The sequence below is a fragment of the Erythrolamprus reginae genome, unplaced genomic scaffold (genome assembly GCF_031021105.1).
Source record: "Erythrolamprus reginae isolate rEryReg1 unplaced genomic scaffold, rEryReg1.hap1 H_21, whole genome shotgun sequence".
Classification (NCBI taxonomy): domain Eukaryota; kingdom Metazoa; phylum Chordata; class Lepidosauria; order Squamata; family Dipsadidae; genus Erythrolamprus; species Erythrolamprus reginae.
Window position 1 is genome coordinate 458,723 of NW_027248475.1, and position 24,796 is coordinate 483,518.

The window sequence follows — 24,796 nt, forward strand, 5'->3', positions numbered from 1 at the left end:
TTTTGGGGATGAACCATTGCTGTTAACAAAGACTGAGCCAAAGAATATGTTGAAGAGGTTAGCTTTGGTTGATTCATCATAGTATTCTTTGTTGTTGGGTCCTGTTAGTGGTGGGATGGATCTTGAGTCCTGGGGTTAATTAAACAAGTAAATAATTAAACAAGTTATTATTTCTGAGCTGCTTTTCTCCCCAGTGTAGCACTTCCCTAAAAAGTGCTAACTGCATGTTAACTAGTTCAGTTTTGTTGTCTTAGTTGATTGGAACCATTCATCTGGCACTGCTACTGGTACCTTAATCAGGTTTCAGCTAAAGGCTTCTCTTTTCCTTTGAAATGATTCATGAGTTGCACTAGGTAAAAAGTGCAGTCCTTAAATGTATACTTCCCTTGGTGTGCATGCTTACTCTCTTCCCCTCAAATGAATACAACTATAAACATTCTCTTCTTGTGAATTATCCCAACATCAGAGTGAATATTCCAAAGGGTGGGGAGCAGGATTAAAGGCTACAAGATCAGCCCTTTTATCTGGCTTCATTGTGAGTCAAGTTCCAGAAAACTTTCCCTTCATTTGGGCATATGGGGTCATATCCATCTGATGCTAGAAAGCATGGGTTTCATACTCTATGGTGATGTGATGTATCAGGACATTTTGGGATTTTTTGCCTCTGTGTGGGTATGGCTGCTAAATTAGGGCTCCTTGTATAACATTAGCTGCATCAGCCGCTGACCTATGATAATCTAGCAAATCAATTACCGTATTTTTCGCTCCATAAGACACAGTTTTTTTCCTCCCAAAGTAGGATGAAAAATCAGCCCCGTCTTATGGAGCGAAGATGCAGGCAGGGAGGGGGGGGGAGGCGCTGGAGCAGAGGGGGGGCTAGCAGGGAGATAGGGAGCGCGCGCAACCGCCCGTGCGCCCCTGACATTTCCAGCACCCCCCCCGAACCCCCAACCTGGGTTCGAGGGGGTGCTGGGAAGCCCCCCAGGCTGGCTGCCATCTTTTAAAATAGCCGCGCCGCTTCCCAGCTGACTCCTGAAGCACGGAAGTTCGCCTTTGGCTTTTGGCTTCAGGAGTCAGCTGGGAAGCGGTGCGGCTGTTTTAAAAGGTCGCAGCCGGCCTGGGGGGCTTTCCAGCACCTCCCCGAACCCCCAACTCGGAACCGAGTTCAGACGATTCCCCCCCCCCGTCCCCATCCCTGCGCCTACCGCGCACCGCTCGCCTTCCCGGGCATCCCAACACGTGGATCGCTCGCTCCCTCGCGCGTCCTGCCCGCCGCCAAGCCCCGCCCGCCGCCAGGCTTCTTCCATCCACCTTGTACGCATTAATCGCTTTTCCATTGTTTCCTATGGGAAACAATGTTTCGACATACGAGCTTTTCGACTCACGAGCCTCCTTCCGGCACCAATTAATCTCGTAAGTTATTCTGTTATTGTAATAAATATTTTAGCCCACTTTTTGGCTCAAAATATTTTTTTTCTATTTTCCTCCTCTAAAATCTAGGTGCGTCTTATCAGCAGGTGCGTCTTATAGAGCGAAAAATATGGTAATGTTTAGAAAAGGTCATTGAGATAATATCTTACACTTCTACCGTACACAATTTATTTGTGCAGAATTTGGACAGTTATTAATGGAAGATAGGTAATAAAAATAAGAACGCCTTGTGGGGAAATATCGTTTATCCCAAAGCAATTACTATTCTTTTAAATACAGATCTGACTTTAGGTATTAAGAAGATAATGACACCATATTTTCTAAAGTTGAAAAATATCAGTAGGGAACACAGTAGTAATCATTTTCTGCCTATCAATTGATCAAGCTGCATGATAAACTTCAAACTTCTGGCAGAAGAAATGTGGAGTTAGCGGGCAAAATTGCATTCTAACCATTGTGCCACCATGGTTGTGTAATCATACATTAAATATTACATGTAAAATAAGATATCCCATGAAATATTTCTAAGCTTAGAAGAAATGGAAAAATAGTTTGAGCAAGAAGACTCTCTGAAATAAATTGGACCAGACTGATTGATTATCTATCACTGAATGGTTTTCTATTGCCTGCAAGAGACTACTAGACCCAGCCTAAAATTAATTGCTTTCTGATTAAATTGGTTGCACTGAGCACAATGAAGGGTCTAAGAAAAGCCTTGAAATCACTATGAATTGGAAATGTATTGAAGTTTTATTGCAGTAATGTTACAGTAACAACATTGTACTAATGTATAAACAGTTCAGTCCTCTCAAAATGTAAATAAAACAGTGATCCTTCCCCATCGTGGCTGCCGTGTTTGGGGGCGTGTCTGAGGGCACGGAAGTGACTACAGCCACGCCCTCAAGCAGCAGCGATGTCGGATAATCCGGAATGTCAGATGACCGAAGGACGGATAATCGAGACTCTGCTGTACTTGTATTGGATGTTATCCTATCCATGTCATTATTGAAGTGATGGTAGGTTTGCAACACAACAAAACCAAGAATAGAAGAAAAAAAAACAATTAAGAATTATTAACATTAAAATTAATAAAGATTGACTAAAACTAGAAACCAATAGATAAGCATCACAGTGGCAGAACCTTCTTTCTTAGTCCACCAGTCACTTATTCATTTTCTTATTTTTGATTAATTTTGGTTGTCAAACATGTACGTGTACAGGTGTAGGCAGAAACATAAACATAAGTGAACCGAGAGGAACCCACCTCTGATATAGAGCATATATAGCCCCTTTATTATTATTTATTTATTTACTTATTAAATTGATTTGTATGCTGCCTCTCTCTGAGGTCTCCAATTAATATAGCTAAAAAAAATTAAAAACTCTAATAACATTTAAAATCATTCATTCCCATTCAAACCTACTACACTCTACACTTGTTGGCCAGGGGCTAGGGTCTAATGACCTCGAGCCTGCTGGCACAAATAGGTCTTTAAATTTTTACAGAAGGCGAGGTGGTGATGGAAGTGCGAATTTCTGGTTGGAGCTGATTTCAGAGGCCTGGGGCCCCCCACATAGAAAGATTTTCCCCTAGGTCCTGCCTGGAGAAGGTCAACTTTGTGGGACCTAACCAGTCGCTGGGACTCATGCGGCAGAAGGCGGTCTCAGAGTTAATCTGGTCCAATGCCATGTAGGGCTTTATAGGTCATAACCAACACTTTGAATTGTGTCTGGAAACCAATAGGCAACCAATGCAGTCCACGGAGTGCTGGAGAAATATGGGTATGCCTTGGAAGACCCATAACTGTTTGCGCAGCTACATTCTGGACAATTTGAAGTTTCTGAACACTCTTCAAAGCTAGCCCCATCTAGCGACCATCACAGTATTCAAGGTGATAATGGCATAAATGACTGTGAGCAGAGACTCCCTGTCCAGATAGGGCCGCAACTGTTGCACCAGGCAAACATGGGGGAACACCCCCCTCGCCACAGCCAAAAGATGATAGTCCAATATCAGTTGTGAATCAAGGAGGATGCCCAAGTTGCAGACCCTCTCTGAGGGGGTCAAAAGTCCCCACCCAAGGTAATGGATGGACAGATGGAGGTGTCCTTGGGAGGCAGAACCAACAGCCACTCCATCTTGTCAGGATTGACTTTGACCTTGTTAGCAGCCATCCATAAACTAACAGCCTCCAGTCACCGGCACATCACTTCCACTGCTTCACTGAGTGGACATGGGGTGGACATGTATAGCTGAATATCATTAGCATACTGATGACAACTCACCCTGTGCCTTTGGTTGGTATCACCCAGCCTGCCACCTTATAAAGACACAGGTCAAAGCAGAAACGCAGAGAAATAGTTTTAACATCAATGTACCAACCTTGATCTGATGCTCAGAGAAAGACAAAAGTAGCATGTACAATATGCAAAGAACCTGATTTATTCCTTGGAATACAGCATACATATATACAGAGTTGCCACTGATGATTAACAGCTACAAAGAATTCCATAAACCATGCTCCGAAGGTTCTCTTGAACTACTTCTTACACTTTATCCATAATGTCCAGTTTCTTTAAAATAAAGGCAAAACTGAGCATACAAACAAAGACAACGTGGGCGTGTTTGCCATTTTCCATCTTCACACTTTATTTTTTGTGGGCCACGAAGAAGGAAATGTTCTTGACACTTAAGGCTAATTTCTTCTCCACTCCTGTAGATTCTCATCTCGGCTACAACGATGGAATTGGGAATTTGAGGTGGTGGAGGACAGATTCCTTTCACAAAACACCTTGATTAGAATTAGAGCTGAAAATTATCTCATTTCTACTTTACCCAAAGAAGATAAATCCTAAGTATTTTCTTATGAGGCTTTTTTATGTCAAATCTCTTGTCTACTGTGATTGAGAATGCCATAATCACAAAATTCTAATTATATTTATATGATACAATTATCAGAGCTTATTTAAATCAGGGTTTCAGTTGAGTTATAAGATGAAATTTGCTTATTTGTGTGAGGAGGGGTCAATGACCACAGCAACACGGGGCTACTCTCACTCTCTTGAGAGTAGCCCCGAATCCCCACCATCCGTGGCTCTTGGTTCTGCTGAACCAGGCCCGATCCTCCCCGAAGACAACGCAATGCAGGAGATTGAGGAACAGAGGTAACATCTGGGAAGTGAATAAATATAAAGCATTGGCGAGATGAAGATATCTTAAGCTGTGTGCTGGTGAGTTTGGAGTGCGAAAGAAATTTAAAAAGAAATGTTGGAAAATTTGTTGCGATCGGAATTGGAAACGCCGGAAATGGGTTGCAGCGGCTGCTCGAGAATGAAGGCATACAGCAACAGCTTTAACTCAGCGTAATGCCTAATATTTTCTCTTCTTTTTTTTTTGGAGAGCTCTAAAGGCTGTAAAAAATAGGGAATTTGGATCTGAGACAATTTGGTTTGTATTGGGACTATTGTTTTTGTTTTTGTCAAAATTATTTCTCTGCATATTTAAGGAAATGACATGTCATTTTTGAACACGATTCGCCATCTTTGATTCGAGGAGCTATCGCATAGAAGAGACTTAGACACTAATATTGTTACAGAACAGAAGAGCCCAGCAGGGACATTTTATAAGAACTTTTTAACAAAATAAGCCATCATATACGAGATTCTTTCTAGCTGTGATATCTACACTTGGTGATACAGTCGGAGAAGTCCTACAGAGTTCTACAGAGTTGGAATTTGAAAGATATCATTAGCATTAATATTAGCAGTATTATTTCAAAGGAAGTAAAAAGGACAGTATTATTTGAAGAAAGGAAACCTGCAGTGATATGGATATACTATGTGGCAAGACATCTTATTTTTACAAAAAAATATTTTTATTAACTTTAGACTGGACATAAAAGGACTTATATTTGGACAAAGTATTATTGATTTGAAGTTGTTTGAGAATACCATTTGTTGTGTTTGGGCTTGGGCCAGCCGTTGCTCCCACAGATGGGAGAGGTGCGGCACAAAGTGAGTGCGAAAGCCTGGCTGACTGCCAGGAAGACGTGGCAGACAGAAATGAGGATGAAGCCACTGGTTCAGAGGAGTTGGCAGACAGCACGCAGGACTCAGAAGACAGCCCAGGGAATTTGGCATGCAGTCACTCAGACAGTCTGTCTTCCTTGGATTCCTCTGCAGACCAATTCGTAGACATGCGTAGCCGAAGAGCTATGCAAAGGAGGGCTCAATTAAAGAACTATTATCAGTGATCAGAGTAGCACCTGGGCTGGGTGTGGTTCTTATACTGAGGGCTGGGTGTGGTTCCCTTAATGAGGGCTAAAGGTATAAAAGGGAACAGAGGCACAAGGCAAACTGTGGCTGTTTATCTGTGTTACTTTGTGGATCCTGCTCTGAAGTTTCTGTTCCGTGCCTTTGGATTTCAACCCAGCTTTTTCAGTCACGTGGGAGGTGAAACCTCTGGGACTTGCTGTTTGCTCTAAGATTCAAAGGACTCCTGAAACATTTCTGCTCCATGCAGGTTGTCTTTGTTTGCTTTTTCCTGTGTTTTGTATTTGGGCTGATTTATGCCTTGCACTATAGTTTATTCCTGATAACAAGGACTGTTTTGGTTAACCCTTTTTTGTTTGTTTAATGTAAGTTTGGTGATTAGAACAGCACATGTGTGTTTGATTTCTTTTCCTTGGACTGTTACTAATTGCCTGAGCCCAGTCAGGCAGAACGCCATTAAGGGAAAGTGCTCTTTGAAAAGATGAAATAATATCACAGTTTTACAATTATATTAAGATGGGGATTATGTGAATTAGAATGAGTTTAGACTATAAGAAAAGTATAATATTAAGGGAAATGTATTTCGGTTTCGGGATTGCATTGTTTGAGGAAAGGGGAATTAACTAATATGAACAAAGATACTTATGTTTCATATGATGTGAAAATAAGAGCTTTATTAGATTTAAAAGAGTATTCCTTGGGTAAAACTCAAAATTAAAATTTAAAGTATAAATTTTGAAATTTTGAAATATGGAAATACTGAAAGAATGAATACAGAGATGGGTTATGGTTGTTGTTTTTTTTGTTTAGGAAGATTGATATTAATGATCATTATAAATATACTGATCTACAAGGATGAGAGAAGTGGAGTAAAACCAGCGTTGAGTTAGCAAAAAGAATATAAGAAAATAATTTTAGGGAACTTTAGGGTGTAGCCAATAGGTTTTTTATTAGCTATAATCAGCATGGAATAAGCATAGAAAATAGAATAAAAAATGCATTGAATTTAGATGGATAACTAATGAATTATTTCTTGATGCAAAGTATTTTGAAATAGAATTAAGATACTTAACTTACTGATTTAAAAGCATAAAAATCTTTAATCTAGAAGATAAGGAAGAGTATGTTTGATGTATTTTTTGAAGATGATACTTATACAATATACAGACTATTGATAATATATAGACTAAAGACTACTGATAATATATTTTAGGGACCACTAGAACACTCAGATTATAATTTTTGAAAAGTGTACTAATTTATAAAAAGTTATAATTCAATTTGGGTTTAAGAAGGGGAAGCTTTCTTTTTTAATCTATTGTGATCATTATAATTAGAATAGGGCATGAGAATTCCGGTGGGTATGCAGCAATAAAATTAGAGTAGGGCACAAAGATATATAATTTGATTCCAGTGGGTTTTTAGAGAAGTTTCTTTTTCACTGATTAAAATATTTTTGGTAAGAGAAAGTATTATAAAAGTAATTATTGATCATAGAAATTATTAAATTATAGAAAATATAGACTACAATTTTAGAAAGGCATACTAATGCTTGAAAGGTTATAACTTTAATTAGGATTAAAGAAAGGGAATTTCTTCTTTTTAGCTATTGGGATCAGTATATTTAGGCTAGGGCATTATGATTCCACTGGGCATGCAGCGATAAAATTAGATTAGGGCATGAAGATTTAGTTGGGTATGCAGCATTATATTTTGGAGTTAATTCCAGTGAGTTAATAGGGAATCTTTCTTTTCTTTTTTCTCCCCCTGCTCTTTCTTTCTTTAATCTCTTTTTTATATACCAGATGGCTAATTTGGGTGAGGGGGTCCTTTCCGGCTCCTTACAAGGAGGCACTTGTGCTCCCCCTCCTCAAGAAGCCTTCCCTGGACCCAGCCGTACTTAATAACTATCATCCAGTTTCCAACCTTCCCTTTATGGGGAAGGTTGTTGGGAAGGTGGTGGCGCTCCAGATCCAGCGATCCTTGAAAGAAGCTGGTTATCTAGGCCCTCAACAGTCAGGTTTCAGACCAGGTTACAGCATGGAAGCTGCTTTGGTTGCGTAGATGGATGATCTCTGGAGGGCCTGTCACGATGTGTATTGCCAGCCCCAGAGACGTTCAGAGATATTCAGTAATTAAATAGTTAACAGTGTGTATGTTTGTTAGCTCCACCCATTATGATGTAAAATAATTTCCTTTCTTCTCCAAAGACTCCATCTTCTTCCTTCTTTTGTCTTCAAAGATGTAGCATGCATAGAAGATGCCTCTGATAGGCATTAGATATATTTTGTTATTTTCTTAATAAAAGTAACCTCGTTTGAAAGCTGTTTCTCTACTTTAATCCATCGACTCTCAGATTTGATTTATTGTAGTCCATGCGGGCTATAATTTATCTACTAAATCTGTCAGAGCCTGGGACAAGGGTTTATCCTCTGTCCTGGTGCTTCTTGACCTCTCAGCGGCTTTCGATACCATTGACCATGGTTTCCTTCTGCACAGGCTGGAGGGGTTGGGAGTGGGAGGCACTGTTCTTCAGTGGTTCTCCTCCTACCTCTCTGTCCGGTTGCAGTCGGTGTTAATGGGGGGGTCAGTGGTCGACCAAGTTGCTCCCTTGGGATACTTCAGGGGTTGGTCCTCTCCCCCCTGCTATTCAATATCTACATGAAACCGCTAGGTGAGATCATCCAAGGACATGGGGTGAGGTATCATCAGTATGCAGATGATACCCAGCTTTACATCTCCACCCCTTGTCCAGTCAATGAAGCAGTGGAAGTGATGTGCCAGTGTCTGGAGGCTGTTGGGGTCAACAGACTCAAACTCAGCCCTGATAAGATGGAGTGGCTGTAGGTCTTGCCTCCCAAGGACAATTATATCTGTCCATCCATCACCCTGGGGGGGAAATAATTATCCACAAATTGGGTGTCCTCCTTGATCCACAGCTCACATTAGAGAAACATCTTTCAGCTGTTGCGAGGGGAGCGTTTGCCCAGGTTCACCTGGTGCACCAGTTGCGGCCCTACTTGGACTGGGAGTCACTGCTCACAATCACTCATGCCCTCATCACCTCAAGGTTCGACTACTGTAATGCTCTCTACATGGGGCTACCTTTGAAGTGTGTTCGGAAACTCCAGATCATGCAGAATGCAGCTGCGAGAGCAACCATGGGCTTCCCTAGGTATGCCCATGTTACACCAACACTTCGCAGTCTGCATTGGTTGCCGATCAGTTTCCGGTCACAATTCAGAGTATTGGTTATGACTTATAAAGCCCTTCATGGCACCGGACCAGAATATCTAACTAACTAACTAACTAACTAACTAACTAACTAACTAACTAACTAAATAAATAAATAAACAAACAAACAAACAAACAAACAAACGAACAAACAAACAAACAAACATGACAAACAAACAAACAAACAAAAAGAAAATATTCTTTAAAAAAAGATCTAATTGCTTATTTAAGTACATTAATAACAATAACTATTCACTTAGTATATTTTATAATATTTGTACTTGTATTCCCTTCAGGAGGTAAGTTTTGAATGATTTTTGATTTTAAATTATTTTCTGGTGAAGCATGTTGTGTCCTCAGCGTATACCATTTTCTCTTGTAGGTTGTTACCTCTTGAGTAGTCGCAGTTAGCGGTTGAGTAGTTCTTGCGGCCGGAAAACCGGGGAAACTGGTTTTCACGCAGTTGAGGTGATTGATTCTGGAAACGAGGAGGACGAGGAGTGGAGAAAGATTCCTCAGGCAAAGGTGCTCTGCAGGCTTCGGCGATATGGCCGCGTCGGTTGCAGCGGCGGCAAATGGCGTCCCGGAAGGGGCAGCGTTGGCACGGATGGTTTCCTCAGCAGCTGGCGCAGGGGGCGACGGGGCGATGGTATCTGGGTTGTCTCGGTTGGTCCTGTTGCAGCAGGAAACAGCTGTCCTCATTGAGGGCTGGTAGGCTGAGGTCGTCTGGGGCCTCCGCGCGGGAAAATGTGGAGTCAATCTTGGCGATGACTTCTCGCTTGTCGTGCTCCTTCAGCTCTTTGGCAGCGGCGTCGGCGACCTCTGCGGTTTGTGCCAGCTTGATTACTGCCTGGAGAGACGGCTCGTCTTCGGTGAGGAGTTTGTTCCGCACCATGGCATTTCTCATGCTGAAAATTAAGGCATCAGTGAGGCGAGCTTCCGGGCTATCAAACTTGCATTTTGAAAGCACCGTTCGAAGACGTGTCGCGAACTGATTAATGGATTCGGATTCGAGCTGGGCCATTCTTGAAAACTGGTGCCGGAAAACGACGGCTGGTTTCGTAGGCTTGAAATGGCTCGCGAGCTTGGTTTGCAGGACGTCCCAAGCGACGGATTTGGCTGGGAGCGGATTGGTGAGAGTCTGGGCGAGATCGAATATTTCTGGGCTGCAGTAGTTCAGGAAGATTGGCCGCTTTCATTCGGCGTCGGCGTCCCTTATTCCCGCGGCTTCGAGGAAGATCTCGAACTTGGCTATGTAGGCGTCCCAGGAAGATTTCTCCGGATTGAAGAACTCAGGAGCCCGGCCGATTTGAAGGTTGTTCATCTTGCACGCGTGGTTCTTCCGTCCGTCGTCGCCAGTGAAAAGTCCAGAGACAGGGCTAGGTTAAGACGGTTCCTTTATTTCAGCTCTTATAGGTAAGTGACAATCAGCGGAATACCGTCTGCTCAATCTGGGAGAAACCGCTCCTTTTATACATTTGCGGTTCCTGCCAAGAGAGAGCAGCCCTCGTCTGAGCCAATCAGACGCGACTTCTTTTTTCCCCGCTCAGACAGCGTTTCCACACGGAACCAACTATTTACAAGGATACAACAATAGGTCCATAAGGGGAAGGGGAGGTGATAGTGGGAGTGTCAGGTTTTACAATCCATACCCATATGAGTCCAAGGTCCTTTGTAAACATCCTCAAGATAGATTCCCCAAGATCCAGGTCACTCCTCATCTAGGGACTACTGCAGTTTATTCCTCCCAACAATGCACATTATTCTCTCCAGATCACAAGCACCATAGAATGTGGCGGAACAATGGCAGGGTTAACCCCTCAGCAGTTAGAAATTCCTCACTTTGCTGTTTCTCTCCCAATGGTGTCTGGTCCCTGGCATCTGATATTTTGCCTCAAATGGTCAAAAGAGAAGCAACAGCGTCTATAGCCTTCACCCAGTCCCCCCTGGTCACCCTCGCCTCTGCCATCTGTCTCATCATCTAAACCAATCTCAGTGTGATTGTATGTCTCTCAAATAACTTGCATGATCAAAAAAAACATTACAGTCTCTGAGCATGAAAGTTATTACTGGGGGAGGCTCATGGCTCTCTGTCTCGGCTAGTCGACCACTTATTCACCTATGCATTTGGGTGCCATCTTCCACAGCCCTTTGGGGTAAATCTTTAGCATTCAGCCTTTGAGCTCCTGGGGAGTTATTTCGGCTCCTCTTGTCCCCAAACCTTCAGCAGTTATGTGGAGCACATTCACTGCCAGGCTGGATGTAAGCCTTACAAACTATTTAAATTGACTCTGCTGGTGGGGATTTTGTTTGTTTGTTTGTTTGTTTTTGATGGTAAAACACCATAGTTGGTCACTGAGCACCTTGGCTTTCCTCCTCCTTCTAACATGACTGGAAACAGAAATATGTTGGATACATGCAACTAATTCCTTATTATTCATGAAAAATCCATTAATTACTTTTAGCAGAAAATAAAGCCTAAACTTGTAGTTCCATAATGATAATAAATTATGTTTTTAGCATTCCTTTTCTACAAATCTTCAGACTTAATAATGATCTAAACCTCAGGAATCTTCCTTAGAACTACCAGATGTTTTTTCTAGAAAACCAATTTCCATTAATCAAATTATTAATTAAAACATACGTCTCATTATTTCTAATCATGGGATTAATATAATTTATAACTTCAGATTAAAGAAACTAGCACCAAATATTTCATCTTTAGGTGCGCTGGCAATATGACAGGACATTATTTATTTATTTATTTGTTTGTTTGTTTGTTTGTTTGTTTGTTTGTTTGTTTGTTTATTTATTTATTTAGTTAGTTAGTTAGTTAGTTAGTTAGTTAGTTAGTTAGTTAGTTAGTTAGATATTCTGGTCCGGTGCCATGAAGGGCTTTATAAGTCATAACCAATACTCTGAATTGTGACCGGAAACTGATCGGCAACCAATGCAGACTGCGAAGTGTTGGTGTAACATGGGCATACCTAGGGAAGCCCATGGTTGCTCTCGCAGCTGCATTCTGCATGATCTGGAGTTTCCGAACACACTTCAAAGGTAGCCCCATGTAGAGAACATTACAGTAGTCGAACCTTGAGGTGATGAGGGCATGAGTGATTGTGAGCAGTGACTCCCAGTCCAAGTAGGGCCGCAACTGGTGCACCAGGTGAACCTGGGCAAACGCTCCCCTCGCAACAGCTGAAAGATGTTTCTCTAATGTGAGCTGTGGATCAAGGAGGACACCCAATTTGTGGATAATTATTTCCCCCCCAGGGTGATGGATGGACAGATATAATTTGTTATGCGTTGATTTAGCATTGTATTAATATAAAACATATTGTATGTAAATGTGTATATATTTGTAATAAAATTTTATTAATTAAAAAAAAAAAGAGGTAACAATCAATTTTCCGTGAATAGCACGGCAACAAAAAATGGGGGCAAAATTGTAATCTCACTGCTCCTAAACAGCAAGCCATGCTCTATGGAACTTGATACGGGGTCTAAATATACCATTATGCCGTGGGAAAAGCTTATAATGTACATGCCTAGCCTCTCAAAGTCTGACCTTTTACAAACCTCATTGGTAATTAGAGATTTTCAAGGGGGAATAATACCTGTTCTAGGCCAAGTGAATGTACCGATTATGTTTAAGACTGTTAAATGTACCCTTCCTATGATTGTTGTTACAGGGGCTAGACACTCTCTCCTGGGGTTGGCTTGGATGGAACCATTGGGAATTGAAATTTCTGGTATTTGTACTGTTAACCATGATAGCATGCCTAACTTCTTACAGGAATTCCCAGAAGTGTTTAGCCCCACCTTGGGATCGTATAAAGGCCCCCCTATCTCATTTTCTATTGACCCCAAGGTCCCTCCTGTCCGGCTCAAACCTCGCAGGGTACCCCTCCCGCTCCTTCCCAAGCTTGACCTACAGCTAGATAAGCTCATAAGCCAGAGCATTTTAGTTCCTGTAGAGCAGGGGCCATGGGAAACACCCATAGTTACGCCTCTTAAACCAGATGCCTCATTAAGGGTTTGCGCTGACTATAAGTCTACGCTCAACAAAGCCCTCCAACATCACCCTTACCCCATTCCAGTGGTACAACAGCTCCTTCACTCCCTGGGGGAAGGGAAAGTGTTCGCAAAAATCGATTTAGCCCAAGCTTGCCAGCAGCTCCCTGTCAATGAACCAACAGCACTCGCACAGACAATTGTCACCCACAGGGGTGCATTTAAATGTACCAGATTACAATTTGGGGTAAGCATAGCTCCCGGGATTTTTCAAAGCATAATGGAACGTTTGCTATCAGGAATTAAAGGGACCATTCCCTATTTTGATGACATTTTAATTTCAGGAGAAAACCAATCTCAACTCAACGAAAGAATAAGAGAAGTATTACATAGACTACAAGATAAAGGGTTAAGAATCAAACCTGAGAAATGTGTGTGGGGAACCAACAGTGTAGAATTTTTAGGATATAGAATAGATGGGGAAGGCATACACCCCACTACTGAAAAGTTAAAAGCCATCAGGGAACCCCCAGAGCCACAGAATAGAACAGAATTGCAGACATTCTTAGGCCTTCTAAACTTTTACTCTGTCTTCTTAAAACAGAAGGCAACAGCAGCAGAGCCTCTACACCGACTACTTCAGAAAGGAACCCTCTGGACATGGGGGAGAACTGAACACGAAGACTTTTTACAAATAAAACAGTTGTTAACGTCCGCAAGTATAGTAGTCCAGTATAGCACGTTACTACCCGTCAGGCTTACGTGCAATGCGTCCCCATATGGCGTAGGAGGGGTCTTGGCACACGTGTTGCCAAATAATACAGAGGCCCCAATTGCTTTCTTTTCAAGGACAATGACCAATACGGAAAGAAATTACAGCCAACTAGATAAGGAGGCTCTAGCGTTAGTGGCTGGGGTGAAGAAGTTTCATAATTATCTCTTTGGCAGGAGTTTTGAATTGGTTACCGACCACAAGCCTTTACTAGGCCTCTTAGCCCCCAACAAACCAACTCCCCCATTTATGTCTCCAAGATTAATCAGGTGGGCCTTGTTCCTCTCAGGATACCAGTACGAGCTCATTCACAAAGGGGGTAAAACCATCAACCACGCAGATGGTCTCAGTAGGTGCCCAATGGCAGAGTTAGTAGAGGACCCTGCCCCATCTGCGGATGTGTTAATGATAGAGCTCGAAGATAACCCACTAACTACTGCAAGGGAGGTGGCTGCACACACGCAGCAAGACCCAATTCTAAAAAAGGTGGTAAACTGTGTACTTAAGGGGTGGCAGAATGACTCTGTAGAATCTGATTTGTGTGATTTCAAAACCAAAAGACTGGAATTGTCATATGTTAAAGGTTGTCTGTTGTGGGGTGATAGAGTAATCATTCCTAAAAGTCTAAAGACCAAAGTACTCACAATGTTACATGTGGGCCATCCTGGGATTGTCAGGATGAAGGCCCTAGCTAGGGGGCACTTATGGTGGCCAGGTCTGGATACTGATATTGAAAAGTGGGTAGCCAAGTGTGATCCATGCCAAGAGTCGCGGCCTAACCCCCCCCAAAACAACTCCAGCAGAGTGGGAACAACCTGCAGGGCCTTGGTCCAGGGTCCATATTGATTTTGCAGGGCCAGTGGGGTCACAATATTTCTTAATAGTGGTAGATGCATTTTCCAAGTGGGTGGAAATCATTGCAATGAATAATATAACTACGAGTGCCACCATTAAGGTTCTGCGCCATTTGTTTGCCACCCATGGCTGTCCTGACATCTTAGTGTCAGACAATGGACCCCAATTGACAGCCAGGCAATTTGAATTATTTTTAGATAACTTGGGGGTCAGACATGCCCTCATCTCACCTTACTTGCCCTGGGCTAATGGTTTGGCAGAACGATACGTTCGGGTTGCAAAAGAGGCATTGCGCAGGTCAGGCCCTGGAGATGTACAACAGCATTTGGACCAATTCTTGTTAACACAACATATTACACCAAATTCCCACATACATGTAAGCCCTGCTGAAATACTAATGGGAAGGAAACTGAGATCCCCACTGGATAGGTTACACCCAAGGTTTTGTACTCATAACCCTATGTATGTGAACCCTGAAAGACAAATGTATTTGGGTCAAAGTGTTTTTGCAAAGAATTTTGATGGGGGTTTGAATTGGATGAAGGGAACAATTGTACAACAAACTGCTCCTAAAACATACATTGTAAAATTGGATGACGGTCGAATGTGGAAGCGGCACATTGACCATGTACGAAAGCGCATTGAAACCTCCCCTGAGCAAACCGCTAAAACAGACTGTCCCGCTCTAATGGACTGTAACGCGGAAACCGCTTTAATGGACATTCAAATGGACTTATCGAGTCAGGAAGGATCCTCCAGCGACGCCGAGACGTCTTCATCCTCAGAGGTCGGTGTTGTGCCTGCCCGATCGACTCAGCGGGCCGGAGCCCAGACTAGGCCCCAGCCGCACTGGGGAAGTGCAGGCGAACCGATCTCCACCGTTGGAAGAGAGGACTCAAATGAACTGCGCAGGTCGGAGCGAGCCTCGTGAAGACCAAGCAGATTGGAGGACTTCGTCACGTGGCTTTCTTGAGTGATGTATTCTGACTAAGGAGGGAGGGGTGTTGTATCCTTGTAAATAGTTGGTTCCGTGTGGAAACGCTGTCTGAGCAGGAAAAAAGGAAGTCACGTCTGATTGGCTCAGACGCGGGCTGCTCTCTCTTGGCGGGAACTGCAAATGTATAAAAGGAGCGGTTTCTCCCAGATTGAGCAGACGGTATTCACTTACCTATAAGAGCTGAAATAAAGGAACCGTCTTAACCTAGCCCTGTCTCTGGACTTTTCACCTATTCTTCCAGCTTACTTTTTTAAGACTGAAATGGACTTTACTGTTGGTATTTATATATATTTTATATATTCCTTTAGATCAGAGAGAAATGTCTTTGTTTTTCCCAGAGGAAACATAATGGACCCTGCTTGAGAAGGCCAAGCAATTCTAGCAGATATCAAGTAGAAACCAGCCAGAATAGCACTGAAAATAAACACTTTAAAAAGTTATACTGGTAAAGACTAGACCCAGACAGGCCAAAACAAAAACAAACAACTTTGCACTGCTGTGCTTACTTACTTTACATCTTTTTGTTATCATATGGAACTTGCCTAAGCTATCTACATTCATCATCTCTTCTCTGGAGTGGTAAAAGAGCCCTTCAGGAAAGACAATCTTTGAGCTGATTTATTAAACCAATGACACTTTCTAAGTCCCTGATACACTGTGAATAAGAGATTTTGAAGTCAGAATCCTGCTGACAAAAACTGTTTTGAAAGTTTACATGATATTACAAATAAGATTAATGTTTGAGGTCATACACGTGATATTTTAAGACATGTGAAATCTCAATATTTATATAAGCCCCTCCAAATTCCTCATTGATGCATCTTCCTTGTCCCAGTTCTAATATTAACATAGGAATGAAAAAAACACATATGCATGGATAACCTTTTTTAGAACTCAAACACAAGGTTGGCATTTCAATAGAAAAAATACTATTTCTTACCTTTGCAAACAGGTAGCTCAGACCATTTCAAATTTTCACATCTTACTGTATTTGGCTGACTAATTTCAAAACCTGAAAGGCAGTTATACTCCACAGTTTCATTAGGAAAAAACATTGTGCGGTTTCCAATTTCTATTATACCATTGACAATTTCAGGAGGAGATTTACATCGTAAATCTAGAAAGAGAAACCATAAGAAGTTTTTTAATGAAAGAAATAAAATATCATAAAGACATTTCTATTGTATCTGTATAGGAAATCTCATTCAATGAAACATGATTCAAAAAACAAATCTCTATGCTAAAAACAGCTGCTAGTGTAGAACTAGTTCTGAAAGACTCACGTTGCTGCCAACCCTTCCATCGTAAGCGGCTGCCTCTTGGTCATGTGATGCATAATGGAGTGTATAGAGCAGTGATAGCGAACTTTTTTTTCCCTTGGGTGCCGAAAGAGCGTGGGCATGCACTATCACACATGCACGAGTGCCCACACCCATAATTCAATGCTTGGGGAGAGCAAAACAGCTTCTCTTGCCCCCTGGAGGGCCTCTGGAGGTCAGAAACAATCTGTTTCCCAACTTCTGGTGGGCCCAATAGGCTCCAACGACTTGATTGAGTCTTCAGAGAGGGGCGGCATACAAGTCTAATAAATTATTATTATTGTTGTTGTTGTTGTTGTTGTTGTTGTTGTTGTTATTATTATTATTATTATTATTATTATTATTATTATTATTATTATTATTATTATTATTATTATTATTATTCCCTGGAGCCAGGGGAGAGTAAAATCTCCCTCCCCATCCCCCCAGAGGCTCTAAGAAAGCCAAAAACGCCCTCCCAGAGCCTCTATGTTGGGCAAAAATCAGCTGGCTGGCACACACATGCACGTTGGAACTGAGCTAGGGCAACCACTCACGTGCCAGCAGATATGGCTCTGCGTGCCACCTGTGGCACTCGTGTCATAGGTTTGCCATCACCGGTATAGAGCATATACATCCCCTATGCTCACCACCATATACAGACACAGATCAAACCAGAAATAGTTTTAGCATCCATGTACCAACCCTGATCTAACTCTCAGAGAGAGAAGAAGGCAGCATCTACAATGTGCAAAGAACCTGATTTGTCGCTTGGAATACTGCACACACATATACAGAGGCCACTGTGGATAAATGGCTGTGAAGAATTCCATAAGCCATGCTCTGAATGTTCTCCCGCACTTTTGCTTCTTACACTTTATCTGTAATGTCCAGTTTCTTTAAAATAAAGGCAAAACTGAGCATACAAACCAAGACAGCGTGGGGGTGTTTGCCATTTTCCATTTTCACACTTTATTTTTTGTGGGCCACGAAGAAGGAAATGTTCTTGACACTTAAGGCTGATTTCTTCTCCACTCCCATAGATTTTCATATCTGCTACATTGATGGCATTGGGAAGTTGAGGTGGTGGAGGACAGGTTCCTTTAACAAAACATCTTATAATTAAAATTTGATTAGAATTAGAGCTGAAAATTATCTCATTTCTATTTCACCCAAAGAAAATAAATCCTAAATATTTTCTTAGGAGGATTTATGTCAAATCTCTTGTTTAATCTCTATTGTGATTGAGATGCCATAATCACAAAGAGATTTAAATTCTAATTATATTTGCATGATAAATTATCAGGGCTTCTTTAAGTCAGGATTTCAGTTGAGTTATACAATGAAATTTGCTGCATCCAGTTGGTAAATGGCTTTGTAGGAGAGCAGACAAATAGTCTTGCAGAAGAGACGGAGTAATGACATGGACACAAGAGCTGGATTTAAACTGGGTCATTTTTATTAAAATAAATTAGCATAATTTATTCAACTAAATTAGCATAAATTAACATATCTAACTATGACCCAAACAATGGACCTGCAGGGTCAAACAATTGCTTCCGGGGCGGAAATGATGTAGCAATAAATATTCCTGGGCAACATATGGGCGTATCTCGATGCTAGTCCAGCTGAGGGACCATTCCCTCACCTGAGACCCTGCCATGCACTTGCATGAGGGGGGTCCCGCCGGCTAACCCCTACCCGGGGGCTTCAAGGTGCGGGACCCAAAGACAGGTTCCCCCCAACTGCTCAGGTAGCCCCCACCACGAGCTTGGAGAGAACCTGTCAATCATCCCCAAAGATGCCCAAGGGAGAATGCGCAGTTGCTAAACCACCACCCATTTTCCCGCCCCTAACCTGCCACGGAGTGGGGGTCAGATCTGTATCTTGGCCCCCCGACTCCCCCCTCTAACTGCGCCAGCTCATGCAGAGACCACTGCAGGTCCTGTAAGAAAATTGGTGTTCCACTGTTCTGACAGAGGAAGACCAGCAGCCAGGTAAAGCCACAGATGATCTATGGTGATGCGGGGATGGGCCACTACCATGCCGCCTAACTCTCTGACTACCGTACCCAGGGCCTTAAGAACTCCCCGTCTAACCCGGTGAAGGGCCCTAAGGGAAATGGCGTCCCACCAATCGATCCCCGTGAGGATCTCGACCATACCACTTGCGTGGAGGGCCGCACAGTGTGAAGCCACCGCAGGCTTCGTGAGCCTGGCAGATCTAAATAGACCCCCAGGCCCACACAGGTCCTTGCCACCGAGGTGCAAGACCCACCACCTGGGCGCCGCAATGGGATGCAGCCCTCCCAGTACCACCTGGGCACAGCAACGGGATGCCGCCCTCCCAGCACCAACTGGGCGCAGCAATGGGATGCTGCCCTCCCAGCACACATCCAGGCGCAGCAATGGGATGCCGCCCCCGGCACCAACTGGGCGCAGCAATGGGAAGCCGCCCTCCCAGCACCAACTGGGCGCAGCCATGGGATGCTAAAACAATGTGTTCAGGGACAAGGACCTGTGCACAAAAATGGCAGACAAGCCGCATGACCCTGTCACTCTTAGAGGACAGCGCGGTCACAACATGGACAACCACTAGGCTGTCACACCAAAAATGCACAGTCTTGCCCCCAAACTGCTCACCCCAAAGCTCTAGGGCCCCTATCAAGGGGAAGAGCTCCCAAAAAAGGTCAAATCCTTGACCAATAAAGAGGCCCTCCATTCTGGAGGCCACGCAGACAAGCACCACTGGTCACCTAACACAACCCAAAGCCACAAGTCCCTGCAGCATCAGAACACAACTGCAATTCAGCTTCCAAAAGAAGCTCTTGCCTCCAAAAAGACAACCCATTAATGTTCTAAGCACCCCCGCCACCCGCAGAGGTCCGCCCTGACCCCTGCACATAAGCGGGTACGATGATGGGGCAAACGGAGCCCCTTCATCGCAGCATATAACCTCCTAGAAAAAACCCTGCCCAGCACCACGACCCGGCGGGCAAAAGTAAGTATCCCAGCTAGTTCCCGGAGCTGCCGAAGAGAGACCTTCCCGCAGCCCCAGAACCGTACCAAGGGTATCCCTGATTTTAGTTAACTTATCCAGGGGCAATCTAGAAGATTGCACCTCCGAGTCCAATTCAATACCGAGGAAGGTAATCTTGGTGGCGGGGCCCTCGGTCCCCGCAGAGGCTAAAGGCACCCCCAGCAGAGCGCAAAGGGCTTCGAAGTCCCGCATTAGAGCAAAGCATTGCTCTGAATGCGCAGTCCCCGCCACCAAGAATCCCTCAAGGTAGTGAACGACCGAGCCCAGACAACTGCGCCTCCCGAGCGCCCACTCCAAGAAGGTGCTCAAGCTCTCCAAAAGAGAGCACGAGACAGAGCAACCCATGGGTAAAGCCCTGTCCACATAAAAAACCACCTTTGAAATGGAAGCCCAACAGCTCGAAGCCGTCTGGGTGTATGGGGAGGAGCCGGGATGCTGACCTAATGTCGCATTTATCCATAGGGGCTCCAACCCCATACTCCCTTACCATGGCCACGGCCGCATCAAAGGATGCGTGCCGGACTGAACAAAGTCCGTCAGGAACGAAATCATTCACTGACAGGCAGCGCAGCAGCAGGAAGCTGCCACCAAGGGCCCAACTGCCCTCAGTACAGGGGCCACGAACCGGGGGGGCCCCACACACGCGAGCCCTCCGCCCGAGCCCCCACGTCCCAAGGGGTCTACCAGAACGATCCCCCCCATTGCGAAAGAGGGGGCAACAGACGAAAAACGGCACAAGGCCCAGCCTCCCCGCCGGACCAGAAGCCCCCGGACCGGTCCACGAGCCTCCGATGAGGCTTCCAAAATGGCGGCCGCAACCCGCGGCCGCCTCTTACTAGGGCCTCGGATGGGGCTTTCGCCCAGCTGCTCCAATGATCGGCAGCCTCCCCAAGCCTCCGACGAGGCTTCCAAAAGCGGCAGCCACCCATGCGGCCGCCGAAAGAGGCTCCAAGAGCAGACAGCCACGTGTCTGCTCTTTTGACGTGGTCTGGGCGAAACAGGCTGAACCCGGGCCTGCACGCCCTTTTATAGGGCTGGCAAGCCCCGCCCGGCCACGTCAGCAATCAGGCCACACTGGCCTGATTCTCGGCCGAAGTCTCGCAATCTCGCGAGACTTCAGCCGAGATCCAAGATGGCGGCTGCCATGTGTCCGTGCCGTCCCGACCCTCCTGCAAAAGGCACCGGCCGGTAAGTCTGCCGGTGCTATTTGTGATGCTCTTCAGTTGTTTGGTAGTTTTCCATACATTTGCCTATGATATTTTTCTCTCTTTCGCAACTGAGGATGGAGATAGTTGTGATCTCATTTTTCTTGACTGTTGATGTCCCCATGTGAGGCTAGGGATGTAGTTTTGGGTACCACAGCCCTAATTAGTCTGTTGACCCATAGGCTTCTATCCTTACCCCTACCAGTCAGTATTTGCATTATGAAAAGCAGAAAATGACTGCAGATATTTGTTTGTTTGGCAATGTTTTACAGATAAACATTTATGGTAAGAATTAAACAGCATGCAAAAATTAATCACTTTCAAAGTTAAATAGCAAGCAGATCAGCACCTTAACAATACATCTAAAATACAGGGCATGCAATTAATCCATAAATAGTTTGTGAAAGAAATCAATTTGAAACATTTTTCTTAAGAAAAATGCTATTCTAGAAAGCTGGTGCTACTACTGAGAAATTGTGGTTTTATACTTTATATCTCATTCCTCTCCCCTTGTTTCATGGAAGTTGAGCACCTTGTCCTTGGCTGACTGTGACTTCCAAAATATATAGATCAACACCTGGAATTGATACTGATAATCTTTTGGAAACCAATGAATTTCATCAGAAAATGATATCGATAGAGAAGCCACATAGACTTTCCTTTTCACCAATCCTACAGAATGCCAGGATTGACCCAACTGGGGAATGAAAAAAACAAGAAGTATAGCTATCATCTTTTCTATTTTTATTATCTTTTCTTTTCTGTTATCTTCTCTAACATTTGAGGCGTGCATAAGTGCACTAGTGTGCCTTCCGTCCCCTGTCCAATTGTCTCTCCTTATCTCATTTATCTTTTCTTCCTTTCAAATTATACTTTTATATCTTTTCTTCTATTCGTTTCTTTAGTTATATTACTACATATCTATTCTCTTCGATGTGTATTATGCATTGGACTAAATAAATAAATGAATAAATGAATGAATGAATGAATGAATAAATAAATAAATAAATAAATAAATAAATAAATAAATAAATAAATAAATAAATAAATAAATCCACCCATCTGTTTTTTCACAAACTAATATTTCAGGAGCACATTTTAAATTTTCTGTTTCTTCTGATGATTATTCTTTGCTGTCACCTAGTACTCAGAATTCATCCTTAAACATTACACCTAGAAACACTCACAAAACAGCCATTAAGGTCAAAACCAATTCAACAGCCACAAACTAAGCTAAAACAATACCTAATTACATCAAATACCATTGATATGAGTCATTGTTGCAAGATCTGTGTACTTTAAGGCCACAATTGATGAAGCAGATGGAGCCATCAAAACTTTGCAGCTGTGACATTAATACAGTAGTTAAAAATAACTGTATTGATCTTTGACACCTATAAAAATGTTTTCAGGATTGATCATAAATTAGATTAAGGTAGACAAGCTGATATTGAACTAGACTATGAAGAAAGTCCACCAGTTAGCACAAAGACAGGTAACCAGATAAATTATTTATCTAATCCAGGCAAAGTTTATCTATTCATCACAATATTTGCTCTTCTATGAACTGAACAAAAATAAGATTTAATTAATGTAAAGTATTCTAGATTATCACAATTTTGGAAAGGAATGAAGATGAATGCCTTGTAGCCTGAATGTTAAAATATTTACATTTTATTTTAATATATTTCTTATTGATTTATGAGAGGGACTTACGTTCATTGTAAAGTTATTTTGAAATTAACTAGGAGCAATATAATGATCCAATGCTCTTCTTAAGCAGCAGAAATTCTGAAATTTATTCCAGTGAAATTTTTTACCTTGCCAAGAATCTGATGTAGATGCATGCAAGTACCAAAAATCAAAGACAAATTCCATATTAGATTTGCATGATTTTATTCTGTGTAAATTCACTTCAATTGCTTAAGACATGAGAGACTCAAAGCAAATAACATTGTAATGTGACAAATGAAGTTTTATCACTGAACTTAGATTGTTGCTTAATGGGGAAAAGTGGACAAAAGTATGCTGTCCAATGCAGACTACAGCACAACTGTGTTACAGCTGAGTTGACCCCTGAGGTGGAGCTGCTGCTGTGAAGGGAACAGAATAGTTGCTATGGAAAAAACCAATTCTTACCGATACGCTAGGTGACTCTGTTCTGGTAGCAGCTGCCAGACTGCACAATTTGCACGCAACCACTCCGGTGCTGGTTTTTTTTCTGAATTTCAGGGCTTTATTGCTTCTTTTTGCATGTGAGGAAGAAAATAATGTCAAAATCGCATAAGCGTGAACGTCCCCTCATGAGATTTCAGCACTTTTTTGCTTCCTGCGCACGTGTGGAAGCAAAATTGCATGAGGGATGCATGCGCACAAGCGTGCTCAAATCAGGAGGATGCATGCAGAGCGCACCAGTATGTGGATAAGTGCAACCCACCACTAGAAGAAACAAACTGATTTTAGGGTTAATGCTGTATTTGCTTTTGTCCTTGGTTTGTTGAGAAGGATGTTACATAGAAAGACAGTCCACAGGTGTGCCCACTTTTATTTTTAGAGAGGATTGATATCACCCTATTGAAGAAAGCAGAAACTTGTACATAGCATGCAAACGATACCTTCACACAGTGGCTCAGGAAGCCATAATCCATCAACACATTTTGTTTGATGCAGATTGGAACCACAGCGGTATTTTGCAACCTGGCTGGTCTTAAACTGCTTTGTACGTGGAACAGTTGGATCAAAGTCTGCATACCGTGGACGTGTACATGTTCGTGGATTAACTAACAATTCAAATATTGTTACATGAGTATTTGTATAATAAATCAATTATTCTTCTCTTTATTTATATAATCCATTCTTCTTCTTCTAGACTGACTTCATATTCCAAATACATTTATTGATTAATTTCTGCTTTATTCATCTGTTCTCTATTCTGAATGGCAGATCCCTTATGCAGGATTTTAGATTTGATGCAATCATCAGACAGGTAATCCAGAAAGTTGGCCTTAATGAAGTAGGTGGCATATAGGTTGGATTGATAAACAAACAAACAAAAGGGATAACCTCATCCCTTTCCTTTCTGTTCCCATTCTGAATTTCAAGGCTGCCAGTTATTGATCTCCCCAATTGTGAAGATCATAAGAGTCCAAATCTATGGTAGAATAGTTTAATTTAAAAAATGAAAACTGTAGCTTTGACCCCTCTGTGACAGCCTTTTCTCTGTGACGGCCTCTCAAATATTGGAAGACTGCTGTCATGTCACTCCTACTCCTTCTCTTTCTAAGATTAGACTTACCCAGTTCCTGCATCCGTTCATTGTATCTTTTTAGACTCCAGCCCCCTAATCTATTCAATTCAATTTATTACAGTCATAGATAGAGACCATATGTGTGTGTATGAGTTTGTGTGTGTGTGTATAAAGAGCTCGATCTTACTAGTCTCCCTCCCTTTTCATTATCAGCAAAAATGTTATACACACACAAAATTTATAATAATAAATTATCTATGATAACATCCAGTCTGTCAATTACAGTCTGTTTAATACTAAAAAGGAAAGGAATAAGCAGTGTAAAGGTTTGCCACATTTGTATAAAATTGCTTTAGTGGTTTAAACACGTGTTTCTGATGAATCCACAGTGCTGTTGCACAGAATATAGCTCCTTGTGTTATAGTTATGGAC

General features: G+C 42.7%; 1 long non-coding RNA gene across 1 annotated transcript in view; it reads right to left on the reverse strand.

Annotated features, from left to right (window-relative positions):
- LOC139155477 (uncharacterized) overlaps positions 1–23,877 on the reverse strand; it is a 297,390-nt gene extending 273,513 nt beyond the window's left edge. Inside the window, exons 1-3 of the long non-coding RNA XR_011557073.1 lie at positions 23,733–23,877; positions 17,804–17,974; positions 16,516–16,692 (exon numbers count right to left, since the gene is read on the reverse strand). This is a non-coding gene — a long non-coding RNA (uncharacterized lncRNA). The remainder of the gene's footprint in view (positions 1–16,515; positions 16,693–17,803; positions 17,975–23,732) is intronic.
- Positions 23,878–24,796: the final 919 nt, after the last annotated feature.